The 27,780-nt window shown below is 36.7% G+C and overlaps 1 protein-coding gene and 1 non-coding gene across 5 annotated transcripts in view; one reads left to right on the top strand and one right to left on the bottom strand.

Moving 5' to 3' along the window:
* FZD3 (frizzled class receptor 3) overlaps positions 1-27,780 on the bottom strand; it is a 103,118-nt gene that overhangs the window by 19,884 nt on the left and 55,454 nt on the right. The gene's annotated exons all lie outside the window — the stretch shown is intronic.
* LOC122218732 lies at positions 10,385-10,491 on the top strand. Its single transcript, XR_006202065.1, has one exon. It is a non-coding gene; the product is annotated as a U6 spliceosomal RNA (small nuclear RNA).

The raw sequence follows: 27,780 nt of genomic DNA, 5'->3' as shown, positions 1-27,780 counted from the left end.
AAATCTCTTTTTATTGTTGGTTTCAATTTTAATTATTGTGGTTAGAGAACATGGTCTATATTATTCTGGTTACCTTAAATTTTGGAGACTTCCTTTGTGATTTAGGACACGATTTTTCTAAGTATTCCTTGTGTACTCGAAAATAGCACATACTCTCTGTTGGGTACAAAATCTCCTCTGTGTACTATATCAATTAGTTCTGTCGTTCAAATTTTCTATACATTCAATTTTCTGTTCACCTGTTTTAATAGAGGTATGCCAAAATCGATCACATAAACAGGGACTCATCAGTTTTCTTCGAATCCTGTCAGTTTTCACTTTCAAGCCTCTGTTAGATGTTATGTAAATTCAATAATGCTCTAGTTGCTCATTTTGCTTATTAATGCTCTTCACCTTAAACTGTATCTTATCTGAGATTAATATTGTCACATCAGCTTTTCACTTCATCACAGCAATAGATTTTCCAGGTGCATCCTTTCCTGTCTACCAATGTATTCAAGTCTGTCTGTTTGGGTTATACTGTTTCTTTTAAGCAGTATACAGTTTACTTCCACTAAAATATACACTCCATGAAGAGATTATTTTCTCCACTGTTTTATCCCCAGAATCTAGACCAGTGCCAGCACATAGTAGGTACTCAATAAACACATACATTTAGAAAATATACTTCATTTTATTTAAAAAAATTATAGCTAAAACGATCAGCACCTTCATCTTTTTGAATACTCCTAGCACACTTTAGCCAACTATGGATTATTTTCCAGAAATTCAAAGCAACCTTTACAAAAGTAATTATTTTTATTATCTTTAGTTATACTAAAGACAATAGTCTTTTTTGTCAAAAAGTACACCCTATGCCTACCTTTGGATTCCCTTTTCTTCATGCTAAAGGATGACGTTTAGAAATTCTTACAGATAGGGTATGGCAGCGATAAATTATTTTAGTCTTTGCCTGAAATGTCTTTATTTTGCCCTCAATCTTGAATGGTGGTATAGATGGGTAAAGTTTCTCTTAGCATTTTAAAAACATTAGTTCATTGTCTTCTAGTTTCTATTGTTTCTGTTGAGAAGGTTAACTGATAATGTTTTAGAGATTTATTTCCTCTCTCTGGCAGCTTTTAAGTTTTTCTTTAACCTTTTCACTTTGTAGTTGCACTGAATGTTTCTCATTGTGATTTTTATTTCTTCTACTTAGTATGCAGAATGTACTTTTAATGTAAGGACCCAAGTTTTCATTTCTGGAGAATTTTCAGACATTAGGTCTTTGGTTACTGCTTCTTAGCCATTCTTATGGCCTCTTCTTCTAGAACTCCCATTAGATGTATACTGAAATTCCTCAATCCTTATTTTTCATGTTCTTAACTACATTACATAATTTTTTACTATTGCATGTCTCTCTATATTCTGTATTCTGGGTGAACTCTTGAGAATAACTTTCTTCTTCCCTAATTCCCTCTTCAACCATGTCTTATGTTAGGGTTCATTCTATCTACTGATTTAATTTTCATAAATTCAATTCTAAGATGTCTTAAAATTGGTTCTTATTTGTCTATTATTATTTCATTTCTGCTGACTTATCATAATTTCTTATTCTTTTAAATGGTTTATATTGTTTACCTTTTGGAGAATCCTAAACATTCTTATTCTTAAGTCTTTAAAAAATTATCTTACTACTTTCATTTCATCTGGTAGCAAATCCATCTTCTGATTGTTGATTTTGTTATATGCTTTCTAGGTTTGGCCTTTTTTTTAAAATTGTACTTTGGGATTTTAGTTTGCAGATCTTGAGTAAGAATTTTCTCTCTCTCTCCCTTCTTCTCTCCCTCATCTCACCCTGTCTTATGGCTTTTGGTTTGTCTTCACCAGTGCCCACAGGGACCTCATCAAAAACCAGGTTGTGTATTATTGGTTACTGGAGATTCAGGTATGGAGTCATTACAGTTTGGCTTAAATATTGAATGTCTTAAGGCTGTGCTGGCGCTCTCCCACATCTATAGATAATATTTTTATATTAACTACAGCTTCAGGGGACAGGTGGTATCACTATACAAACTTCATTTCAGGAGCAGGGAAGCCCCATTTCCAATTCCTTTTTTTTTTTTTTTTTTTTATGTTTATTTATTTATTTTGAGGAAGAGAGAGAGGCAGTGTGAGCAGGGAAGAGGCAGAGAGAGAAAGGGAGAGAGTCCCAAGTAGGCTCTGCATTGTCAGTGCAGAACCCAACATAGGGCTTGATCTCATGAACCGTGAGATCATGACCTGAGCTGAAATGAAGAGCTGTCCACTTAACCAACTGGTGCACCAATTCTTATTTTTAACCAGTGAGCCTAGTTCTGGTCCTCTGACTTCCATGTGATACTTATACTTTTCAATACTCCCCAGAAACTGAACACCAAATGACCTCTTCATACCTGAGGTTGAGTAGGCCCATGTTTTTAATCACTGGTCATCAGTTTGCATTTCTATTATATAAATCAGTTTATTTTGTCTTTTATATTGATTTCATTTAGAAATTTTGTTATGTTTTATCTGTAACTGTGATTTTATGTTTATGTTTAGATTTTATGTTTATGTTTATTATAGTAGCCTGGTAAGCTCAAAACATAGCACTTATATTACAATTGTAACTTAGAACTAAGGTGTGATTCCTTTAGGATTTACCTAAAAAATCAAACAGCAAATATTTATAGATCATCCACCACTCTAAGAATAATTCTTTTCAAAGTCCCATGAGACTTATAAAACAGATGTAAGGTTTGATTAATGTTTCCATCAAGCTGATAATCTAAATGAAAATACAAATTAAAGAAACTACTGAATAGTTAAGAACTATAATTAAGAAGCAGATGGAGATGCTAAAGCAGATCACAAATAACCTCCTCATTAAAAAATACAACGGCTTGTTGTTGTTTAAGATTTTATTTTTAAGTAATCTCTATACCCAATGTGGCACTTGAACTCACAACCCCAAGATCAAGATCAGTTGCATGGTCTACCAACTGAGCCAGCCAGACATCCCTGTTTCACTTTTTCTTAATACTTCTATGTAGCATCAGTTATTGATGACTATCTCACATTTTACAAAACTTTTATCTCCCCTGGCTTCTAGAACACTGTATAGTCATGATTATTCTCCTAATAAGGCATTACATTCTCACTTTCATTACTTTCTTCTTGACTTCCTACTCCTGTTCTTCTACCCTTTGCTCCCCCACTACCCTCTATACAAGAGTTCTTAAAGTCACTCCTCAATTCTCTCTTTATACTCTCAACTATCATTAAGACTTAGAAGTCATCTAGTCTTATTCTTTACCTAACAAATTAATTTGCTTTCAACCTAGTTACTGTATGAATATAATTAGACAGTGGTATTGATGATAAAATACAAGCTTGCTTCTTCCCACTTCCCTCTTCTAGCTATTCTTTTTTTTTCTTAATTCTTTTTAACGTTTATTTATTATTGACAGAGCATGAACAGGGGAGGGGCACAGAGAGAGGGAGACACAGAATCGGAAACAGGCTCTAGGCTCTGAGCGGTCAGCACAGAGCTCGACATGGGGCTTGAACTCACAAACCACAAGATCATGCCCTGAGTCGAAGTCAGACGCTTAACCGAATGAGCCACCCAGGCACCCCCTCTTCCAGCTATTCTGGCCACCTGTCCTAGTTTTGTCCTTTGGTACTATAAAGAATAAGGCTACCATTCCAGAAGTTCTTGTCAGTTCAATAAGATGCCGTGCCAGAAGCAACACACACAAAAAAAAACACTGTAAATATTGGGAACAAGGAGACAAAAGACTATCCAGAAAATCCAAGAGAATCAAAGGGTTCAGTAACTAAGTTAGGCAAGATCATACAAAAATCAAATGTTTTCTTATATACCATCAATAACCAGAGAAGAAACATAATGAAAACAATTTCATTTATAATGCAAACAAAAACTAAAAAAATATCTAGAAATAAACCTAGCAAGAAATACAAAGAAAATGATAAAACTCTATCAAAGGACACAGAGAAAAAGAGTTCACGTTTCTACATGCAAACACGCAATGTTTTAAAGATATCAATTCAATTATCCCCCAAATTAATCCTATAAACTTGGTACAATCCAAAAAGAGCAATAGGATTTTTCATAGAATGTTGAAAGTTTAGTATATAATAAAAGTATTTCAAATAAATGGGGGAAAAGATCATATATTGTTTAATAAATAATTTTGGGATGGTTGGCAATCCATCTGGAAACAAAATAATTTAGATGTCACTTCATATAAGAAAAGGAAATTCTAGACGGATTACAACAAATCATAAAAGTATGAACAGAATGAAGAACATTTTTATAATGATGGTGCAGAAGGCCATTTTAAAAACAGTAACACTAAGGGGCACCTGGTGGCTCAGTCAGTTAAGTGACCTACTCTTGATTTTGGCTCAGGCCATGATCTTACAATTTGTGAGATTGCAGCCACGACAGACTCCATGCCTGCTTCAGACTCTTTCTTCTCTCTCTCTCTGCCCTTCCCCCTGCTCACGTGCTCTCTCTCAAAATAAATATTTAAAAAAATAAAAAAAAATTAAAAAGTAACATGAAAGAAGCCATAAGAGGAAAAGACTGACAGTTTTGATTACTAAAAACTTAAAATTTCTGCAGAACAAGAACTGTATTCACCTTAATAGATCAATGACTAACTAGGAATGTTAACTATATTATCTATCAATAAAGCAAACTAAGGAACAGAAACTAATAAAAATAGAAGAAACAAACAAAGGGAAGAAAACAGCAAATACACATGCACATGCGTGCATTCACACAGCTACAATTAAGAACAAAAATGCGGCACCTGGGTGGCTCAGTCAGTTAGGCATCAACCTCTTGCTTTTGGCTCAGGTCATGAGCTCGTGTAATTTGCGAGATTGAGACCTGTGTTGGGGGGAGGGATTCTCTTGGAATTCTCTCTCTTCCTCTCTGCCTCTCCCCTGCTTGCACATGCTCTCTCTCTCAAAATAAACATTAAGAAAAAGAGAACAAAACTAAAATAGCTTTAAGAGATTACTTTGCTCAATTCCATTCAAATAAACTTGAAAATTAATTGAAACAGATGATAGTAAAATATTAACTGATTCCACAAGCAAGCATAAAGTTGTACCTAACTCAACAGACTCTATAAAACAATAAAACTATATGTATCATTTATGAATTTTTATGCAAACAGAATCCAACAGCAAATTCAAAGAATATGCCATCACCAAAATACAAAGTACAAAAATACAATGATGGTTCAATAGGAAACCAATTTATAAATTCAACACACTGGATCAAAGGAAAAATATACATAATCATTTTCGTGTACGCCAAAGGCATTTGATAAATTGAACATCCATTTTTGTTTTTTAAAAAGTTATAATAAAATATGGAGATGATGAATAAGTTCTTAAAGTAACAAAATAACTATCTTGAGGCGCCTGGGTGGCTCAGTCGGTTAAGCACCCAACTTCAGCTCAGGTCATGATCTCACAGTTTGTGAGTTTGAGCCCCACGTAGGGCTCTGTGCTGACAGCTCTGAGCCTGGAGCCTGCTTCGGATTCTGTGTCTCCTTTTCTTTCTGACCCTATCCTGCTCCTGCTCTTTGTCTCTCAAAAATAAAATAAACGTTAAAAAAATTTTTTTAATAACTCTATCTCAATCTAAAAGTATCATGCTTAATGGGAATGCCAGAAGCCACTAAATATTCTCATTAACGTCAGGAATACAAGAAGAATATGTACTATACCATCACTCTTAGCCTTGTTTCAACAGTTCTAACAGATTGCAACCAAAGAAACAAATTGTGAGTATAGAAACTATAAAGGAGATAAAATTATTATTTATAAGTAATATAATTTTATACCTGGAAAAACTAAGAGAAAGGTAAAAATTATTACAAATCATAAGGTGGCAAGGTACAAGGTAAAATACAGAAATCACTTTCATATATACATACATAACAATCAGTTAGTAGGCAAAAAAAAAGGCCCTAAAATTCATATGTTGAAGTCTTAACTCTCAGTACCTCATAAGATGACTCATTTGGAGATAGAGCCTTTAAAAAGATAATTAAGGTTACATGAGGTCATATGGGTGGGTCCTAAACAAATCTGACTGGTGTCCTCACAAGAAGAAATTTGGACACCTACACACCAAGGATGCACCATGTGAGAAAAGACCATATTAAAAAAAAAAAAAAAAAAAGACTACTAGAAAAGGCCATGTGAGGAAATGGTAAGAGGGTGATCATCCACAAAACAAAGAGAGAGTTCTCAGAGGAAACCAACCCTGCTGATACCTTGATCTTGGACTTCCAGCCTCCAGAACTGTGAGAAAATAAACTTTTGTTGTTTAAACTGCCTAGTCTATAGTATACTGTTATGGCAGCCTTAGCAAACAAGTACAAACACAGTTTAAAAAAAAAAAAAAGCTAAACAACTAGGAAGGAATATATTTAATAAGAAAAATGAGTGATATATTGGAAGAACTTTAAAATATACTCCTCTTAAAACATGTTCTTTGCTAGAAACAATCACTATTATAAAAATGCAAATTCTCCTTGATTTCGCCATTAAATTTAACACAAGTCTAATAAAAATACCAACAGAGTTACCTGGGAATTAAACAGGATGATTCTAAAGTTCATATAGAAGAACACACAAGTCTAAACTGAAAGAGAAAAGAAATATGTAGGGGCCCCTGAGTGGCTCAGTTAGTTAAGCATCTGACTTTAGCTCAGGTCATGATCTAGCAATTTGTGGGTTCGAGCCCCACATCAGGCTCTGTGCTGACAGCTCAGAGCCTGGTGCCTGCTTCAGATTCTGTGTCTCCCTCTCTCTGCCCCTACCCCACTTGCATTCTCTCTCTCAAAAAATAAACATTAAAAATAAATAAATAAATAAGAAATAAGTAGAATTGAGCTATAATATAATTGTGTATACTGGAAGCATAGTTTTACTATTTATTACATGTGATATTTCAAGTCATCTGGAAAAGATGAATTATTCAGTAAGTGGATTCTAGTTAGGTATTTGGAAAAAAATAGCACTGAAGCCACACCATATCTCATACCAGGATAAATTCCTAGTAGATCAAAATTCAAATGTAAAAAAAAAGTAAACAACCAAAAAGAAACCACAAAGTTCAAGATGAAAGCTTTTAAATTCTCAGGATGGAGAATGACTTTCTAGTTATAACACAAAATCTACAAGCCATAAAAGTGAAGACAGATAAATCTGACTTCATAAAACCCCAACATTTCTGCATGGCTATAACTTCCATAAAGCCAAAAGACAATAAAAAAGCTGGTATAAAATTGTTACAAATGTATGGCAGATAAGGGGACTAATTTTATTAATAAATAAGTTTTATAAATAGATAAAAGTCTACTACTTAAGGAAAATTAGCAAAAGATATGGATAGTTTATAAAAAATGAAATACAAATATACGAGCTTAGGCTCACAGTTTAAAAAAATTAAAATTACATGACAATTCTACATTTTTAATCTATCAGATAGGTTAAGATCCAAGTCTGATAGTATGTTGCATTTGCAAATGTGTGGAGAAATATACTCTCATATATTGGAGATAGGAATATAAATCCATACCACCTCTATAAAAGACAATTTGGTAATATTTACCAAAATTATATACTTTATGAAGCTAATATAATATCATATGTCAACTGTATCTAAAAAATTATACTCTTGATCAAGCAATTCTTTTAAAAGTTTATGTACAGATTTATTCACATTTATGTGAAATGATATATAAAAACTGTTTGCAATAGTAAAATATTAGAAACAATGTGTTTATCCAGTGAATGGCATATTATGAGGTCATAAAAAATATTGAGGAAGCCTTTTCTCTTCAGGTATTAGTCTCCAAGATATATAGTTAAATGTGAATAGTACCTACCATTTGAGTGAACAAAGAAAAAGGAATATACCTGCTTGTACATGCATAAGCATCTCTGAAAGGATATAAAAATTCATTGTAATATTCAAGTTACCTTGGGAAGGGCACTGGGTAGCTGGGAGACACAGGCATAAATGGGAGATTTTTTTTCCCATATACTCATATAACTTTTGGGTTTTTAACTGTGTGAATATCTATTAAACATTTTTAATTTTTTTTTTTTAACGTTTATTTATTTTGGAGACAGAGAGAGACAGAGCATGAACAGGGGAGGGGCAGAGAGAGAGGGAGACACAGAATCTGAAACAGGCTCCAGGCTCTGAGCTGTCAGCACAGAGCCCGACGCGGGGCTCGAACTCACGGACCGTGAGATCGTGACCTGAGCCGAAGTCGGCCGCTTAACCGACTGAGCCACCCAGGCGCCCCTCTATTAAACATTTTTTAAGAATAAAAGTAGAGAACTTCATTTTTTTAAGTCTGAGCATTCCAAATATAAAACTAAGAGTTGGGTGTGGTATGAGGAAATATCTCCATGGAAGAGCAGTATATAAATGAGTATAATATTTCTGATAGACAATCTCACAGTACTTACTAAAAATTGTAATGTGTATACCTTTTAAGTGACAAATTCTGTTTCAAGAAATACACGCTAAAGGAACAGTAGACCAATAATAGGAAATTGTTTAAATAAAGATACATTCTAGTTAGGTATCTAGAAAAAATAACCAAATAAGTAGCCATTCAACAATGATAACGTAAGTAAAGTGAAAAAAGGAAGATACAGTGGTATGCTTATGAATGTTTAACAACTGGCTTTCTGGATGGAGGTAAGCTCTGTTTTGTAGCATCTACAAAGTCTGTAGTGTAAATACACCAACCATGCCACTTTCAAGCTACTCACTTACTATGGAGTCATGAAGAAAGGCACACAACTGCCTCTTGTGAGCCTGTGTGAGCAACCTCTAGTACACTACCAGGTGTAGACTAATGTGTCAAATATGATATTTATATTATATATATATTTTTTTTGAGAGAGAGCGTGCAAGCGAAGGAGGGGCAGAGAGAGAGGGAGAATCCCAAGCAGGCTCTGTGCTGTCAGTGAACAGCCCCAACATGGGACTCAAACTCACAACCTGTGGGATCAGGACATGAGCTGAAATCAAGAGTTGGACGCTCAACCACTGGGCCACCCAGGCCTCCCATTTATATTTAAAAATTACATATAATATCTGTAACATATTACATACATATCGAATATGACTTTTTAGTGTTTTGTTACATATCACTATGCACTGTTCTAGCTATCTACTCTTGTGTAGACACCAAAACTTAATAGCTTAAAACAGGTACTTATTATCTCTGACAGTTCTGTGAGTTGACTGGGCTCAGTTGGGTGACTCTCACTTGGGTTCTTGCATAGTTGCAGTTAATTCCAGCCCCATTTGTCATTTAACTGCATCATCTATCTGAACGTAATACTGAGATGGATATACATATAAGATGGTTTCTTCACTCAAACATGTAGAATATCAGTTAGGATTGCTGGGAAAGGTGGGAGGCTGGCTGGGACCTTTCCCTGCTCTCCTCTTCCTCCCTTCATGCAGCCTCACCATATAAGCTTATGACTAGTTTGGAGTTCCACACATTTTGTGGTTTCAGAGCAGGCTGACTTCTTACTAGAGGTTCGTTCCTCTCACAGGAAGCATTTCAAGAAAACCTGGAAAAAATGGCAAGGCTTCTTATGACTTAGCCTCAAGGTCACACAGAATCACTTTTGCTGCATTCCACTAATCAAAAACAAGTCACAAAGCCAGCCCGATTCAAGGAAAAGAACTACGTAGACAAGAGCAAAAAGTGTGATTCACTGGCTGGAGGCAACAGAGTATATATTTCTACAGTAGCTACCAAAATGTTAGAAAGGGGTGCCAGCTTGGCTCAGTCAGTAGAGCATGTGACTCTTGATCTCAGGGTTGTAAGTTCAAGCCTCACATTGGGTGTAGAGATTAAAAATAAAATCTTTAAAAAAATGGTAGAGTCAGAGGCTTAACCGACTGAGCCACCCAGGTGCCTCTGACAGCTCAGAACCTGGAGCCTGCTTTGAATTCTGCGTCTTTCTCTCTGCTCTCTCTCTCTCTCAATAAATAAACATTATTTTTTTAAATGTTAGAAAAATATAAAGAAAAATGCAAATACTGGTTATACTGATGGGGAGGTGTGTTTTTCTTCCTAGCATGTTTTACAATAATATTTTCCTAATATTCTGGAATTTTTTTAAGTGGAGAAAACCATATGTATATAATCAACATTTACAAAACATATTAACCACGAGAATTTCTCTCGTATTAATGGAATGTTAAAAGCTCATGAGATACAGTGTAAATCTAGATTATGGTAGATACCAGTAAATGTTCTACAAATGAATTGCTCTAAGAAAATACCAAGTTGTGCTCGCTTCAGCAGCACATATACTAAAATTGGAACGATACAGAGAAGATTAGCATGGCCCCTGCGCAAGGATGACACGCAAATTCGTGAAGCGTTCCATATTTTTTCATATATTAAAAAAGAAAAAAAAAAAAAAGAAAAAAAAAAAAAGAAAATACCAAGTTATATTCGTATTTAATAAAGTGTATAGTGAATATCATAAGTATCTAAAGTAAGTTATATAAAGAGACCAATGATCACCTAAATAGAACACTTGATGATGAGCTGTAAATGAATCAATGCCCAGGACTTATATTCAGCATTTACACACACACACACATCTTGTGACTTCCTTATATTCTCTACTATGGCACATTATTTCTTGAACACAGATCTTCACATAATAAGAACAAACGAATACAGACAGTATGTAAAATGAGTTGAAACATGTAAAGTACTTAGAACTGCACTTGACATCTAATAAATGTTCAAACATGTGGTACATGGGTACTACTGTCCCAGAAGATACTAAAAGATAATCCATAGTAAGATATTCTGTGGTAAAATACAATTGGATATTATTATAATTCCTCCTTGGAGATTCACATGCATATTCATATATTAAAGGCTCTGAGAAGTCCTGAAGTAAACAACCATTTATCTTTGTTTATTCCAGTGTTTCCAATGCTATTATATACAGTTAAATTTCCCCATGTGAAAATTGAGGGATTAGACTAGGTAAATTCTAAGGTTTATCCTAATAACCTGTAGCCCTATTAATCTTTTTTTTTTTAACTTTATGTATTTATTTTGAGAGATAGACAGACAGACAGAGCAAGCACAAGCAGGGAACAGGCAGAGAGGGAGGCAGAGAGAGAATCCCAAGCAGGCTCTGCATTGACAGTGCAGCCCCTAATGTGGGGCTCAAGTTCACAAACTGTGAGATCGTGACCTGAACCCAAATGAGATGTTTAACTGATTGAGCCACCCAGGCGCCCCTAATCTTTTTGTTTTTAATGTTGTTGTTGTTTTTAATTTATTTTGAGAGAGCGAGTGAGTGAGCAGGGGAGCGCCAGAGAGAGAGGAGAGAGAGAATCCAAAGCAAGCTTGCATTGTCAGCACACAGCCCAAGGTGGGGCTTGATCTCAAGGTTAGTATGATCGTGACCTGAGTCGAAATCAAGAGTTGGATGCTTAACTGACTGAGACACCCAGGCACCCCTGTAATCCTACTATTCTTGAAAATTTTTCTAGGGGAATTAGAGACTAGTCTCTAATTTTTATTAGGTCTAATTTTGCTCCAAAAGTTATTTTCCATGATTTAAAAATCTATCATAGTAGTTAACACATATATTTTAACCATAACTATATACTTTTGACTCACAAAAGAGAAAGTTCCTATAAAAGTGGAGGAAGATAAGGGGAAGAATGAGACCATTCAGAAGCATGCTTCAAATCATATCAGCTTATATTCAGTGAATGGTGAGAAAAGAATAACTGAAGAAAAACAATTATTTGTAAATGTGAAGACAGGGCTCACATAATAAATAGGAAGAAGGCCAAGAACCTAAAAATTAAAACTAGTCAAAACTGTAAATAAGGTATGGAGGGAGATCTAATCAGATTTGAGTACAGAAGCAGAGCTATTATGTAATGTGAAAAGAGCACTGGCCTGAGCAATGTGACCTTGATAAAACCATTTTTAAAAAATTGCAGGCTTTAACTTAATGACTTTGAGGTTGCCTTCAATTCCAGATGACTGGTCATCTGCAGTCTAAAATACTCTTCTTCAGAGATCTTATCCAGTCAAATTCCTTCGTTTTATATGTGTGGAATCAAAGTAGGGAGGTAGACTGATTTGCTCAAGGTCATATAGCTAATTATTTCAGTCACTCAAGTACTGAGTGCCTACTATATCCTGGTACAAGAGATTTAACAGTAAATGAGTCAGAAAATTCTCTGCTCCACTGAGCTTACATTCTAGGGAGAGGTGGGGGCAGGGTGAGGGTGGAGTGCTGTCAATTAACAAGGAAATAAAGAAATCCTGTGATATCAGGTGGTAATAAAAACTCAGAACTAAAGCAGAGCAGGGGATAAAGTTTTGGAGGTGGTGCAAGTGCATGGGCCACATATTTTAGATCAAAATAGTGAGAAAAGTCATCTCCGAGAATACAGTATTTAAACAGGGATTCGGAATATACTCTGCAGTGAGAGTATTTCAAGCAGTAGGAATAGCAATGACAATAATCCTGAGAGAACAAATCTGTTGTTTCTCAAGATCAATAACAAGGAGACCAGCGTGTCTAGAGCAGAGCAAGCAAGCAGAAAGGTAGGCAGTAGGTCAGAGAAGGCAGGAACCACATTATAAATGGCCCTGCAGGCAATAAAGAAAATGATGACTTTTTTCTTAAGAGTAACAGGAAGTCATTTGAGGGTTTTGTTTGAAGGCACAATATGATCTCATTTATGTTTTATTTTTTTAATGTTTATTTATTTTTGAAGGAGAGAGAGACAGAGTGTGAGTGGGGGAGGGGCAGAGAAGGAGGGAGGCACACAATTGGAAGCAGGTTCTAGGCACAGAGCCTGATGCGGGGCTCAAACTCACAAGCTGTGAGATCATGACCTGAGCCGAAGTCAGACACTTAAACTGACTGAGTCACCCAGGCACCCCTCATTTATGTTTTAAAAAGTTCACCCTGGTCACTTATTGTAAACAAATTGTAAAGGAACAAGAATAGAAGAAGATGAACTGGAAGGCCACTGTTGAAATATCAAATAGCGTGGACCAAGGTAGAAGTGAAGGTGGTCGGAAGTTGATGGGTTGGGTGTGATGAGGTATGTGAGAAAAAGAGGGTTCAAAATGGCTCCTAATTTGGGGTGAGAGCAACTCATGAATCATAACATAATTTACTAAATGGGGGAAGAACCGGGGATGTGACACAGGAAGCAGGTTCTAGGAGAAAAACAAAGAGTTCTGTTTTAGACATGTTAAGTTGCAAATGCCTTGTAGATTTCTGAAAGGAAATGTCGTGTGTGTGTGTGTGTGTGTGTGTGTGTGTGTGTGTGTGTGTTTATGTCTGGAACTCAGAAATGAAGTTGGGCTATATAGTCTAAAACATGGGACTGGACAAGACAATCCAGGTAAGGGGAGGGAGGAAAAAAGATATCCTAAGTGAGAAACCATGTCTTCTAACTTCTTTAGTGTTTTAAACTGCATTGTACTGCCTTTTATGAATTAGAAATACTGTCCACATAACAGAAATGCTTGAATTAAAGGGAAGAAGTGCTAAAAACAAAAAGCAGTGAAGTCAACAACAACAAATCAGTAAAAACAGCAACAACCAAAATCTTCAATCAGGCAAGGCAATACAGTGAGGAACTGAAGGACAGAGGGATATAACATGGAATATTTTGTATTATAAGATTCTGGTTAAAACCAAAATTCCAGGGATGACAAATCAGCACCTGCCCATGTTCAGAATACAGTAACAAAGCGACTCAAGAAATACCTTTGTGAACGTGCCGTATGCAAAGAGTGCTGGAGCCAGAGGGCCAAGACTCTGCAAAAGAATGGCCAACCTATTGCTGTAAGGAAAGGAATTTTCCCTTATACACAAGGAAAAAGAGAAAAGAAAATGTATTATTATCTAGCTGTAAAACACACAAAAAATTCAGGCAGTTAGCATGTAAAACAGGATCTGTAGTAGCTAGAAAGGCAAAACTCACTAAAGAAAAATATTTAAATAAAGGAAAAGGGGGGCACCTGGGTGGCACAGTAGGTTAAGCTTTCAACTTTGGCTCAGGTCATGATCTCACAGCCAGGCTAATGAGTTTGAACCCTGCTTTGGGCTCTGTGCTGACAGCTCAGAGCCTGGAGCCTGCTTCGGATTCTGTCTCCCTCTCACTCTGCCCATCTCGCACTCACACTCTCTCTCAAAAATAAACATTAAAAAAAATAATAAAGGAAAAGGAATACAATGTTCAGTTTTTATTTTAAAACAGCCCTATATTGAGCTGAATGCTTACAGATGTTTTTTTTTTTTTTTTTTTTGAGGAAAAAACCCACCAAATACCTCAGTTCCTGGTATAATTAGAATGGACAAACAAGAAACTTTACTGTCTCATTTATAACTGTCCTTTTAAAACACTATATTCCTGGGACGACTGGGTGGCTTGATTTTGGCTCAGGTCATGATCCCAGGATCATGGGATCAAGCCCCACATCAGGCTCCATGCTGAGTGTGGAGCCTGCTTGGGATTCACTCTCTCTCTTCCCCTCTCCCATATGTACATGCTCTCTCCAAATATAAAAAATGAGTAAGTTTTAAAAAGTTAAAAAAAGGGGGTTCCGGAAGATGGCGGCATAGGAGGACGCGGGGCTCACAGCGCGTCCTGCCGATCACTTAGATTCCACCTACACCTGCCTAAAGAACCCAGAAAACCGCCAGAGGATTAGCAGAAGGGAGTCTCCGGAGTCAAGCGCAGACTAGAGGCCCACGGAAGAGGGTAGGAAGGGCGGCGAGGCGGTGCGCGCTCCACGGACTGGCGGGAGGGAGCCGGGGCGGAGGGGCGGCTCACCGACCAAGCAGAGCCCCCGAGTCTGGCTGGCAAAAGCGGAGGGGCCGGACAGACTGTGTTCCGACAGCAAGCGCGACTTAGCGTCTGGGAGGTCATAAGTTAACAGCTCTGCTCGGAAAGCAGGAAGGCTGGAGGACAAAGGGAGGGAGAGCTGCTGAGCCCCCGGACGGCAGAGCTCAGCTTGGCGGGGAACAAAGGCGCCAGCGCCATCTCCCCCGCCCATCCCCCAGCCAAAATCCCAAAGGGAACCAGTTCCTGCCAGAGAACTTGCTCGCTCCGCGCAAACACCCAACTCTGTGCTTCTGCGGAGCCAAACCTCCGGCAGCGGATCTGACTCCCTCCCGCTGCCACAGGGCTCCTCCTGAAGTGGATCACCTAAGGAGAAGCGAGCTAAGCCTGCCCCTCCAGCCCCCGTGCACCTTGCCTACCCACCCCAGCTAATACGCCAGATCCCCAGCAACACAAGCCTGGCAGTGTGCAAGTAGCCCAGACGGGACACGCCACCCCACAGTGAATCCCGCCCCTAGGAGAGGGGAAGAGAAGGCACACACCAGTCTGACTGTGGCCCCAGCAGTGGGCTGGGGGCAGACATCGGGTCGGACTGCGGCCCCGCCCACTAACTCCAGTTATACACCACAGCACAGGGGAAGTGCACTGCAGGTCCTCACCACGCCAGGGACTCTCCAAAATGACCAAACGGAAGAATTCCCCTCAGAAGAATCTCCAGGAAATAACAACAGCTAATGAACTGATCAAAAAGGATTTAAATAATATAACAGAAAGTGAATTTAGAATAATAGTCATAAAATTAATCGCTGGGCTTGAAAACAGTATACAGGACAGCAGAGAATCTCTTGCCACAAAGATCGAGGGACTAAGGAACAGTCACGAGGAGCTGAAAAACGCTTTAAACGAATTGCAAAACAAAATGGAATCCACGATGGTTCGGCTTGAAGAGGCAGAGGAGAGAATAGGTGAACTAGAAGATAAAGTTATGGAGAAAGAGGAAGCTGAAAGAAAGAGAGATAAAAAAATCCAGGAGTATGAGGGGAAAATTAGAGAACTAAGTGATACACTAAAAAAAAATAATATACGCATAATTGGTATCCCAGAGGAGGAAGAGAGAGGGAAGGGTGCTGAAGGGGTACTTGAACAAATTATAGCTGAGAACTTCCCTGAACTGGGGAAGGAAAAAGGCATTGAAATCCAAGAGGCACAGAGAACTCCCTTCAGACGTAACTTGAATCGATCTTCTGCACGACATATCATAGTGAAACTGGCAAAATACAAGGATAAAGAGAAAATTCTGAAAGCAGCAAGGGATAAACGTGCCCTCACATATAAAGGGAGACCTATAAGACTCGTGACTGATCTCTCCTTTGAAACTTGGCAGGCCAGAAAGGCTTGGCACGATATCTACAGTGTGCTAAACAGAAAAAATATGCAGCCGAGAATCCTTTATCCAGCAAGTCTGTCATTTAGAATAGAAGGAGAGATAAAGGTCTTCCCAAACAAACAAAAACTGAAGGAATTTGTCACCACGAAACCAGCCCTACAAGAGATCCTAAGGGGGATCCTGTGAGACAAAGTACCAGAGACATCACTACAAGCATAAAACATACAGACATCACAATGACTCTAAACCCGTATCTTTCTATAATAACACTGAATGTAAATGGATTAAATGCACCAACCAAAAGACATAGGGTATCAGAATGGATAAAAAAACAAGACCCATCTATTTGCTGTCTAGAAGAGACTCATTTTAGATCTGAGGACACCTTTAGATTGAGAGTGAGGGGATGGAGAACTATTTATCATGCTCCTGGAAGCCAAAAGAAAGCTGGAGTAGCCATACTTATATCAGACAAACTAGACTTTAAATTAAAGGCTGTAACAAGAGATGAAGAAGGGCATTATATAATAATCACAGGGTCTATCCACCAGGAAGAGCTAACTATTATAAATGTCTATGTGCCAAATACCCGAGCCCCCAGATATATAAAACAATTACTCATAAACATAAGCAACCTTATTGATAAGAATGTGGTCATTGCAGGGGACTTTAACACCCCACTTACAGAAATGGATAGATCATCTAGACACACAGTCAATAAAGAAACAAGGGCCCTGAATGATACATTGGATCAGATGGACTTGACAGATATATTTAGAACTCTGCATCCCAAAGCAACAGAATATACTTTCTTCTCGAGTGCACATGGAACATTCTCCAAGATAGATCATATACTGGGTCACAAAACAGCCCTTCATAAGTTTACAAGAATTGAAATTATACCATGCATACTTTCAGACCACAATGCTATGAAGCTTGAAATCAACCACAGGAAAAAGTCTGGAAAACCTCCAAAAGCATGGAGGTTAAAGAACACCCTACTAACGAATGAGTGGGTCAACCAGGCAATTAGAGAAGAAATTAAAATATATATGGAAACAAACGAAAATGAAAATACAACAATCCAAACGCTTTGGGATGCAGCGAAGGCAGTCCTGAGAGGAAAATACATTGCAATCCAGGCCTATCTCAAGAAACAAGAAAAATCCCAAATACAAAATCTAACAGCACACCTAAAGGAAATAGAAGCAGAACAGCAAAGGCAGCCTAAACCCAGCAGAAGAAGAGAAATCATAAAGATCAGAGCAGAAATAAACAATATAGAATCTAAAAAAACTGTAGAGCAGATCAACGAAACCAAGAGTTGGTTTTTTGAAAAAATAAACAAAATTGACAAACCTCTAGCCAGGCTTCTCAAAAAGAAAAGGGAGATGACCCAAATAGATAAAATCATGAATGAAAATGGAATGATTACAACCAATCCCTCAGAGATACAAACAATTATCAGGGAATACTATGAAAAATTATATGCCAGCAAATTGGACAACCTGGAAGAAATGGACAAATTTCTAAACACCCACACTCTTCCAAAACTCAATCAGGAGGAAATAGAAAGCTTGAACAGACCCATAACCAGCGAAGAAATTGAATCGGTTATCAAAAATCTCCCAACAAATAAGAGTCCAGGACCAGATGGCTTCCCAGGGGAGTTCTACCAGACATTTAAAGCAGAGATAATACCTATCCTTCTCAAGCTATTCCAAGAAATAGAAAGGGAAGGAAAACTTCCAGACTCATTCTATGAAGCCAGTATTACTTTGATTCCTAAACCAGACAGAGACCCAGTAAAAAAAGAGAACTAAAGGCCAATATCCCTGATGAATATGGATGCAAAAATTCTTAATAAGACACTGGCAAATCGAATTCAACAGCATATAAAAAGAATTATTCACCATGATCAAGTGGGATTCATTCCTGGGATGCAGGGCTGGTTCAACATTCGCAAATCGATCAACGTGATACATCACATTAACAAAAAAAAAGAGAAGAACCATATGATCCTGTCAATCGATGCAGAAAAGGCCTTTGACAAAATCCAGCACCCTTTCTTAATAAAAACCCTTGAGAAAGTCGGGATAGAAGGAACATACTTAAAGATCATAAAGGCCATTTATGAAAAGCCCACAGCTAACATCATCCTCAACGGGGAAAAACTGAGAGCTTTTTCCCTGAGATCAGGAACACGACAGGGATGCCCACTGTCACCGCTGCTGTTTAATATAGTGCTGGAAGTTCTAGCATCAGCAATCAGACAACAAAAGGAAATCAAAGGCATCAAAATTGGCAAAGATGAAGTCAAGCTTTCGCTTTTTGCAGATGACATGATATTATACATGGAAAATCCGATAGACTCCACCAAAAGTCTGCTAGAACTGATACATGAATTCAGCAAAGTTGCAGGATACAAAATCAATGTGCAGAAATCAGTTGCATTCTTATACACTAACAATGAAGCAACAGAAAGACAAATGAAGAAACTGATCCCATTCACAATTGCACCAAGAAGCATAAAATACCTAGGAATAAATCTAACCAAAGATGTAAAAGATCTGTATGCTGAAAACTATAGAAAGCTTATGCAGGTAATTGAAGAAGATATAAAGAAATGGAAAGACATTCCCTGCTCATGGATTGGAAGAATAAATATTGTCAAAATGTCAATACTACCCAAAGCTATCTACACATTCAATGCAATCCCAATCAAAATTGCACCAGCATTCTTCTCGAAACTAGAACAAGCAATCCTAAAATTCATATGGAACCACAAAAGGCCCCGAATAGCCAAAGTAATTTTGAAGAAGAAGACCAAAGCAGGAGGCATCACAATCCCAGACTTTAGCCTCTACTACAAAGCTGTCATCATCAAGACAGCATGGTATTGGCATAAAAACAGACACATAGACCAATGGAATAGAATAGAAACCCCAGAACTAGACCCACAAACGTATGGCCAACTCATCTTTGACAAAGCAGGAAAGAACATCCAATGGAAAAAAGACAGTCTCTTTAACAAATGGTGCTGGGAGAACTGGACAGCAACATGCAGAAGGTTGAAACTAGACCACTTTCTCACACCATTCACAAAAATAAACTCAAAATGGATAAAGGACCTGAATGTGAGACAGGAAACCATCAAAACCTTAGAGGAGAAAGCAGGAAAAGACCTCTCTGACCTCAGCCGTAGCAATCTCTTACTCGGCACATCCCCAAAGGCAAGGGAATTAAAAGCAAAAGTGAATTACTGGGACCTTATGAAGATAAAAAGCTTCTGCACAGCAAAGGAAACAACCAACAAAACTAAAAGGCAACCAACGGAATGGGAAAAGATATTTGCAAATGACACATCGGACAAAGGGCTAGTATCCAAAATCTATAAAGAGCTCATCAAACTCCACACCCCAAAAACAAATAACCCAGTGAAGAAATGGGCAGAAAACATGAATAGACACTTCTCTAAAGAAGACATCCGGATGGCCAACAGGCACATGAAAAGATGTTCAACGTCGCTCCTTATCAGGGAAATACAAATCAAAACCACACTCAGATACCACCTCACGCCAGTCAGAGTGGCCAAAATGAAGAAATCAGGAGACTATAGATGCTGGAGAGGATGTGGAGAAACAGGAACCCTCTTGCACTGTTGGTGGGAATGCAAATTGGTGCAGCCGCTCTGGAAAGCAGTGTGGAGGTTCCTCAGAAAATTAAAAATAGACCTACCCTATGACCCAGCAATAGCACTGCTAGGAATTTATCCAAGGGATACAGGAGTACTGATGCATAGGGGCACCTGTACCCCAATGTTTATAGCGGCACTCTCAACAATAGCCAAATTATGGAAAGAGCCTAAATGTCCATCAACTGATGAATGGATAAAGAAATTGTGGTTTATATACACAATGGAATACTACGTGGCAATGAGAAAAAATGAAATATGGCCTTTTGTAGCAACATGGATGGAACTGGAGAGTGTGATGCTAAGTGAAATAAGCCATACAGAGAAAGACAGATACCATATGGTTTCACTCTTATGTGGATCCTGAGAAACATAACAGAAACCCATGGGGGAGGGGAAGGAAAAAAAAAAAAAAAAAAAAAAAAAAAAAAAGAGGTTAGAGTGGGAGAGAGCCAAAGCATAAGAGACTGTTAAAAACTGAGAACAAACTGAGGGTTGATGGGGGGTGGGAGGGAGGGCAGGGTGGGAGGGAGGGCAGGGTGGGTGATGGGTATTGAGGAGGGCACCTTTTGGGATGAGCACTGGGTGTTGTATGGAAACCAATTTGACAGTAAATTTCATATATTAAAAAATAAAAAAAAATATAAAAAAAAATAAATAAATTTAAAAAATAAATAAATAAAAAGTTAAAAAAATAATAAAATGCTATATTCCTACTGATGCTAAAATAAATCAACTTAATAATGCAAAAAACTGACCTGACATATTTCTTTGGTCTATTTACTGGGAACTAAAGGAGAATCCCAGGAAGAGAAGGTAGACAATCAGCATCTACTCTAAGCCCTGTATCTTGATTACTATAATTTTTCTACAACAGCCTGGCTAGCTGTGAAAAGCCTACATTCACTCTCTTCTGAATAACTGATCTCCTCTACCACCACTCTAATTTCAACCAATAGAACGTTGCAATATGGTATTATTCAACCATAATATGAAAAATATTTTTCCATATTTTGTTTTTTTCAAAATTAGAACCATAATCCACCAAAGACCCCTGAACTTAAGTTCTTTTTAATTATATAGAAAAAATTATGTTATGGGAGAAAACAACCTCACAAAGAAAGAAAACCACCAAGGGTGTATTTTTGGCTGTTGTGGTGACCTAAATTCAATTATTGTTTTTGAGACTTTGGATTTGAATCAGGTTGCAGAGTCTTTGGCCACTTTCCCTATCAAGTGGAATCTATACTAATGGAAACACATATTGCATTAGGTTTGGTTTCATTTTATTTATTTAATGTCATCTTATATAACCTTCTTTTATGTTATTTTCTGCCTGTTTTGCTTTCATTTTTAAAAAGATCCATTACAAATGTTGACTTACATTAAGCCTGTGGTCCCCTAAAGCCCACATAAAAATAAACTATTGATCAGGCTCATGCAGAATCTATCATGTTGATAAGTGACAACAGTTTTAGAATACAGGTCTTCTGATTCCAAATTTTGTGCACTTATACACTACATTGCTCTATCTGCCTTTCATTCTGCTTTGAAAAGTCACCTACTTGCCCCATCAGATATAAAGACTTATGGTAATGTTATGGTAATTAAGACAATGATAGAAAATAAAGGACAGAAAACAAACCATGGAATAGTGAAATAAGTTTCACACATGTAACTTAACATATGACAGAGGCAGCACTACAGATCAGTAGATAAAAGATGGACTAAATAAATAGCACTAATTGGATATCTATATACTTAAAAAATAGTATTTCCCCTGCACACCAGATATAAAAATAAATTCTATAGTTTAAAAATCATAAATCTGGAAAGCAAAACTTTAAAACTGCTAGACAAAAACACAAATGAATATTCCTTTTATTTAAAATTTTTTTTCATGTTTATTTATTTTTGTGAGAGAGAGAGACAGAGCATGAGCAGGGAAGGGGCAGAGAGAGAGAGGGAGACACAGAATCTGAAGCAGGCTCTAGGCTCTGAGCTGTCAGCATAGAGCCCAACGCAGGGCTTGAACTCACGAATGGTGAGATCATGACCTGAGCCGAAGTTGGACACTTAACTGACTGAGCCACCCAGGTGACCCCAGATGAATATTTTTTATGACCTTCAGGTAGAGATTTCTTAAAATACATTAAAAAAAAAAAAACAACAAAGAAAAAATGGATATCTACATTAAAATTTTAAACTTCAGTTCAACAAAGGACACCATTAAAAAAGTAAAAAGCCAAGCTAGATGGTATCTGTAATGTATAAACTGACAAAGAATTGTAATCCAGAATATATGTGTGCATATTTGTGTGTGTGTGTATAAAAAAAAGCAATTCACAGAAGACAAAACCTAAACAGTTAATGAACATAAGAAGTTCAATCTTACTAGCAATACAAATTAAAGAATTTGAGGAATTCTCAAATTAGGGAAATACAAATTAAAATAGCAATGACTACAATAAGATTGCTCAAAATTAAAAGGTCTGATGACACCAAATGATGATGAGGATGTAAAATAATGAAAACTTTCTGTACTTTCATATGGGGGGGGGGTGTCTAAACTGGTTAAACCAGGGGCACCTGGGTAGCTCAGTCAGTTAAGCACCCAACTTCAGCTCAGGTCATGATCTCACAGTTCGTGGGTTCGAGCCCCACGTCAGGCTGTGTGCTGACAGCTCAAAGCCTGTAGCCTGCTTCAGATTCTGTGTCTCTCTCTCTCTGTCCCAACTCATGCTCTGTTCTGTCTCTCTCTCTCAAAAATAAATGAACATTAAAAAAAAAAAACACCCTTTAAATTGGTTAAAACATTTTGGAAAGCAATTTGGCAACATCCTAGTAAAGCTGAAGAATCACAGATTTTATGACCCAACAATTACATTTTTAGGTATATATTCTAGAGAAGCTCAAATGGATACACAAGAATATTCATAGCAGCATTATTTATAATAGAGGAAAAAAAGGTACAACCTGAATATCCAGAGTAAAATAAACAAACGTGATATAGTCATACAACAGAATACTGAACAGCAGAAAAAGCAAATAAACCCTTATATATTACCGCATCTCACAAACACAATGTATGACAAAAGCAAGCTGTAAAAAATGCATAGTTTTGACACTATAACGTTATAAAATAAATACTATATATAATTTAGGAAAAAATACATGTAAGTAAATATCTAAGTAAACATACAAAAACACCAAGTTCTAAATAATGACAGTTTAGAAGAGAGTTTCAATCAGGGAGGGAGATCTGAGGTTTTGGTAGTGTTTTATTTATTAAGTGGTTGACAAATCTATTGGTATCTCATGTTTACTCTTCATATATCTCTGTATGTCAGAAACATTTAAAACAACTTTTAAAAAGAAAAGACAAAAAGGAAGTCAAGGATCCTGTAATTACAATACTTTGTTCCTCTCGGGGTGGCAATAGTTCTAAAATTTATTTATTTTTAAATGTTCATTTATTTTGCGAGAGAGAGAATGAACACAAGCAAGGGAGGGGTAGAGAGAGGAGAGAGAATTCTAAGCAGGCTCCACACTGTCAGTACAGAGCCGGACACGGGGCTCAATCCCACAAACCGTGAGATCAAGATCTGAGCTGAAATCAAGAGTCGGAAGCTTAACAGACTGAGCCACCTAGGCACCAAAGCAGTACTATGTAGGATAAGTAGAGAGCTAATTAGTAATTCACTTCTTTCATTAGATCTGTATCTATGCATCTTCCTTTTACTTTCCAAGTTTATCTTTTCCAATCTTTGGCCTATTGACTTATTTCTAACCCTGTGAAAATAAATACAGTAAGCTGATTAGGAAGGAATTAACTAGTAAATGCTCAGAAAGGTAACCACAGAGTATTATTACCTCAAAAATTTATCATGACATCTTGATATATTGTGCCTATTATTTAATTAACTTCATAAAAACCCACAAATGAGGTTAAGGCTTAAAGCCAAAATTTATCCAATAACTTAAAATGAAAGCAAAAATAATTCAGTTATCTCATTCCAGTCTACCTTTGCTTTGATGGCATTATGAAAAAGAAAATCTCTTCTTCAGAAGTTACACTTGATTAATAAAGCACAACATCTTGAATTTTCATCCAAATTATACCGGAGATAAAAAATAATCACTGTGATGTCACTTTAGTCTTACAAATTAGAAATAACTAGAAAATGGAAAGTATACTATATACATATACTTTACAATATGTATGCAATAACTGGGAAGCAAATAATTAAAAACATTGTAGAATTTACACTTGATCTTGATGCACATAAAGAATTCTCATGTTCATTCACAATATGATGATGACCATTCATCTTGTGAAAAGCATAATCTTTCTTTTTTAGATTAAAAAAATAAACTAGTTTTCCCCCCAACAAATAAAGGGTAAATCATTCTGAAAAGTTCCCTTCTCTCTTCCAAAATATTAACTGAAGAAACTAAATTAGTATGTCATTAAGTATAAAATAATGTAACAGAAACATGGTTTAGATTTTGCCAAGCATTATTACTACAACAGATCAACTTCCTCAGCCTTGCAAAAACTATTTAGGGGATAGACCATGTTCAGAAATGAGTTATTTGAAACTCCTCAAAATTGCTCTGCAATCTCATGATTTATAGATTAATAAAACAAGACATTAATGAAAGAAATGCAAGACAAATAAATGGAAAGGTAATTTGTGCTCATGAATTAGAAAAATTAATATGGTTGAAATGTCCATTATTGCCTAAGAAAATCTACAGATTAAATGCAATCCCTACCAAAATTCCAATGGCATTTTCACAGAAATAGAACAAATAATCCTAAAATTTGTTTGGAACCACAAAACACAAAATAGCCAAAGCAACCTTAAGAAAGGAGAACAAAGATGGAGACATCACGCTCCCTGATTTCAAACTATATTACAAAGCTATAGCAATCAAACCAGTATGGTATTGGCATAAAAACAGACACGCAGATCAACAGAACAGAATAGAGAGCCCAGAAGTAAACGCATGCATACATATATGGTCAGTTAATTTACAACAAAGGAGTTAAGAATATACAATGGGGAAAGGATAGTCTCTTTAATAAACAGTGTCAGGAAAACTAGACAGTTTTAATCCATACACAGAAAAGGACTCAAAATAGATTAAAGACTTGAATGTAAGATCTGACACCATTAAACTCCTAGAAGAAAACACAAGCAGTAAGCTCCGTGACTTGGTCTTGGCAATAAATTTTGGGATATGACATCAAAGGCAAAAGTAACAAAAGCAAAACTAAACAAGTTGCACTACATCAACTAACAAGTTTCTGCAGAGCAAAGGAAAGCATCAACAAAAGGATGCTTCCATACAACCCACTGTATGGAAGAAAATATTTGCAAATCATATAGTTGATAAGGGATCAATATCCAAAATACATAAATAACTCATACAACTTCAAAGCAAAACAATATTCAATCCAATTTAAAAATGGGCAGAAGATCTGAATAGACAGCTCTCTGAAGACACGGCAGACATGTACATGAAAAGATGTTCAACATGGCTAATTATCAGGGAAATGCAAATCAAAACCACAACATCACCTCACACCTGATAGGACTATTATCAAAAAGGCAAGAATGTGTCAGCAAGGATGTGGAGAAAAGGGAACCCTTGTTCCCTATGGTGCAGGCACTATGGAAAACAGTGTAGAGGTTCCTCAAAAACTTAAAAATAGAACTACCATATGATCCAGCAATTCCACTTCTGGGTATTTCTCAAAAGAACATGAAAACACTAACTTGAAAAGATCTATGCACCCCTGTGTTCACTGCAGCATTATTTACAATATCAAGATACACAAACAACCTGTGTCCACTGACAGATGAAGTGATAAAGAAAATGTGGTGTACACACACACACACACACACACACACACACACACACACACACACACACACACAATCTTAGCCAGCCATACAAAAGGATGAACTTTTGCCGTTTGTGGCAGTATGATTGGATCTTTACAGCATCATGCTAAATAAGTCAAACAGAGGAAGACAAATGCCATATGATCTCACTTATATGTGGAATCCAAGAAACAAAACCAAGCTCACAGATACAAATTGGTAAAACAGATTGGTAGTTAAGAAATGAGTGAAGGGGGTCAAAAGATACAAACTTCCAGTTTTAAAATAAGTCATAGGGATGTAATATATAGCATGGTGACTAAAGTTAATGCTACAGTATCACATATTTGGAAGCTACTAAGAGTAAATCTTAAAAATTTTCCTAAGAAAAAATTGTTATAATTATGTATGGTAATAAATGTTTAAACTAGACTTATTGTGGTGATCATTTCACAGTATATACAAACATTGAATCATTATGTTGTACACCCTAATGTCAATTATACCTCAATTAAAAAAACCTGATCTTACATTTTAATACTTAAAATGATAAAAACAATTTCCATTTGGAATAAATAGGCACAAACTTTCCAATTTCATGAATATATTCTGAAACACCTGAATCACTTTCCAGAAAGCATGAGTTTCTATTAATCACATTCACTTTAAAAAATAGTTTTCCTTTCAATTAGGCCAATACTAGGAAAGCTCTTTGAAATTTTCATTAAGACATGCATGAAATGTGGTTTTATGGTTCTAATTTATGTTTACAGGTATAAAGCAAAAGTTATGACACCTAGCATCAAAATACATGGTTAATTATGTTTTCTGGATCTTAAGGTCAAAAATGGTTAAGGAATGAAGGGAATTAAATTTAGTGACTTCTTACTGTGTGCTGAGCTCTTTTAAGTATATTATGTCTTTCTCAAGACAGTCTCAGAGGAAAAAAAAATTCTGTATATAAATACAAGAAGCTATGGACACGGGGTGAAAATTGAGAATATGAGGAATAAAAGTAGGAATAATGCTTTTAACTATACATTTTTACTATTATTAATCATTCTAACACAGCACCTATTCAAAAAGTTAAAAAACAATCAGGAAAAAAAACCCCAAACCTCTGAAGAACAAGTGGCCAATGGGAGAGGGGGCAGGAGAGAAAGCAAAAAAGGGTAAAGAGAGAAGGGCATTTAATCAGGGATTCTGGAATAATTGATTTCTGATGCAACTCACTGATTGAAGCATTAACCCAATGATGGTCTATATACATTTTTTGTACTTTTTTTTCTACTGGATTTTAGGTATGTATTTTAAAACCCCAAATTATGCAGCTACTAGTATTTTACAGAAACTGTATTTGCTTTGCTTAATATCCAATTTTATTTCCTTGTCATTCTTTCATCTCCTATCCCTCAGAGATCATTTCATTCTTCTTGAAATACAACCTTTAGAAATGCCTTTAGTACAAGTCTCTTGGTGATAAACTCTGTTTTTGTTTATATGGAAATGGCTTCATTTCATCCTTGTTCTTGAGAACAGGCTGAATTCTCCAGAAGATGCAGAATTGAATTTTGGAGTATTAAGGCATTTATGAGGAAGAGACCTGTGAAGCAAAGGGTTCCATGGAAGCAGGACTGAGCAAAGGAAAAGTGACCTGCCATGAATTCTCAGAAAAGCCTCCACTAACTGGTAGGGAGTCTTGGAGCAAATAATGACCTTTAAAATGTCCCACGTTGGGCCAATCGCCAGGGCTATCCCACCCTAACAATTGGTAGTTGCAGGCCATCCCAGGAAGGGATGAAGTCAGATAAGGCAGCTCTCTGAAGCTGAAAGGGTGTCTGCCAACCACACTTCC

This window comes from Panthera leo, chromosome B1 (assembly GCF_018350215.1).
Source record: "Panthera leo isolate Ple1 chromosome B1, P.leo_Ple1_pat1.1, whole genome shotgun sequence".
Classification (NCBI taxonomy): Eukaryota; Metazoa; Chordata; class Mammalia; order Carnivora; family Felidae; genus Panthera; species Panthera leo.
This window is presented reverse-complemented; position numbering and strand designations above follow the sequence as displayed.